The sequence below is a fragment of the Monodon monoceros genome, unplaced genomic scaffold (assembly GCF_005190385.1).
Source record: "Monodon monoceros isolate NGI ecotype Baffin Bay Population unplaced genomic scaffold, NGI_Narwhal_1 Super_Scaffold_14, whole genome shotgun sequence".
Taxonomy (NCBI): Eukaryota; Metazoa; Chordata; class Mammalia; order Artiodactyla; family Monodontidae; genus Monodon; species Monodon monoceros.
The window spans coordinates 22,469,981-22,472,168 of NW_021703770.1; the positions used below are offsets into that span (position 1 = coordinate 22,469,981).

The 2,188-nt window shown below is 34.3% G+C and overlaps 1 pseudogene; it reads left to right on the forward strand.

Moving 5' to 3' along the window:
* The first annotated feature begins 581 nt into the window (after positions 1 to 581).
* Positions 582 to 680, forward strand: LOC114895729 (annotated as a pseudogene).
* Positions 681 to 2,188: the final 1,508 nt, after the last annotated feature.

The window sequence follows — 2,188 nt, forward strand, 5'->3', positions numbered from 1 at the left end:
GATCAGTTAGCTATTGCCATATAAAGGCAGCAAAATTCTTAAAGGTCATTGTGTTAAAACCACTGCCATTTATTCAGAATAGATTTAGGCTAGGAAAAGATAGGAATAATGATTTCTGCCCCCAAAGTTTATATCTTTCTCCTGGGCTCAGTAGTCAACATGGTCATGATTTTCTCATGGTTGTGAAAGGGATGTGAGAGCAACTCTCAGCTTTTGTCACATCTGCCAACATCCAATTATTCAAAGCAAGTTATATGACCAAGTCCAGCATCAAAGAGTAGTAAATATTACTTAACCCATGTAAGTAGTAGGCAGAGTATTTACAAAAATAATATAGTGCAAAAACCACATCATTACTAGTTTTCTTTCAATAAAATATCCTCCGTGCATTCTACTGAAATTCTTATGGCTTTCTCTTATCTGAATATGTTTCTGAATTAAAGAACACTTATTAAATTATATTTTTGTACCAGTTATCACAGTCCACTACCTTGATTTCTAATATTTTAGCTGCTCATAGAGCAGATGTTTGTAATAATGTAAGTTTACCTTATTTGCAGTAACTCAAGACAGTATATCAAGTGCTCACTTGCACAGCACATATGCTAAAATTAGAATACAGATTAGCATGGTCCCTGAACAAGGGTGACATGCAAATTCATGAAGCTTTCTTTTGTTTGTAACAAGTAGTAAATAAACTATAGAATAATAAATATATTGAGTAACATTATACTACAGTCAAATAATATGATAAATGTTGCTTCAATGGCAACCATGTTACAATATACAAATGTATCAAAGTAGCATGTTATATACCAATTTACAAAATGTAACATGTTAAATATGTCAAATTTTTTTAAAAAGACAAGGTATTGTTTTTACAGTTTTTTCTTTATTTTGAAATGTTTTCTTTATTTTTCTTTATTTTGAAATGTTTTTCTTTATTTTGAAATGTAAAACTGAAACTGAACAATAACCAGTGGGAGAAACTTATTTAAATGATTCATTTTACCTAGAAAATACCATGATAGCTGAATATGGTTCTAAACAACATTTTCCACTCAGTTCTTAGAGAGAACTGTAACTTCAATTAAAAATACACCTGAAAAAAAGAATGCTTTTTGATATAATAGGAAGCAGTTAGGCAAAATAATATAGTCCAATCTTAGCATATCTAATAGCTTGAAACACAAGGTGCATCTTCTAAGAAGAAAGTCTATATCCCAAAGTCAGTGTCTATGTGCAGGATTTCAAACTTATGTCTAGTTATTGATGTTCAGAGAATCATATTCCACTGATAGAAACTTCTAGCTTTCCTAATATGTTTCCATGGAACATAATTCCATGCATACTCTCAGGTACTTTCCAGGGAGAATATCGGTAGGTTTAAAAATGTGGTATGTTAAAATATATTGCACTGATGTGCAGGTTCATCTTTCTGTTAGGTTGCCATTATTTGCTCAGGGGAGACTTCAAATGCTAACATAAGGTGCTTTGAACTTGTAAGATCTGTAAGATCTGTAAGATCTGTAAGATTTCTCACACAAATCATAAGAAAAATAAGGTATCTGGCTCCAAATATATGTAAATGATGGAAATCATCAATCTCTCTAAAAGATATATTATGTTTTCTAATAATAACTCCAGAATGTGGTTTTTTTGTTTGTTTGTTTGTTTTGCGGTACGCGGGCCTCTCACTGTTGTGGCCTCTCCTGTTGTGCAGCACAGGCTCCAGACGTGCAGGCTCAGCGGCCATGTCTCACGGGCCGAGCCGCTCCGTGGCATGTGGGATCCTCCCGGACTGGGGCACGAACCCATGTCCCCTGCGTCGACAGGCGGACTCTCAACCACTGCGCCACCAAGGAAGCCCAGAATGTGTTTGTAAAGTTGATTTTTTTATATTGTTTCTAATGAAAGATTTTTAAACATACCAATGCTAATCTTTTTTTTGAATTTGTGAATTTTATTTTATTTTTTTATACAGCAGGTTCTTATTAGTTATCCATTTTATACATATTAGTGTATATATGTCAATCCCAATCTCCCAATTCATCACACCACCACCACCCTCCACCACTCTCCCCCCTTGGTGTCCATACGTTTGTTCTCTACATCTGTGTCTCTATTTCTGCCCTGCAAACTGGTTCATCGATATCATTTTTCTAGGTTCCACATATATGCATTCATA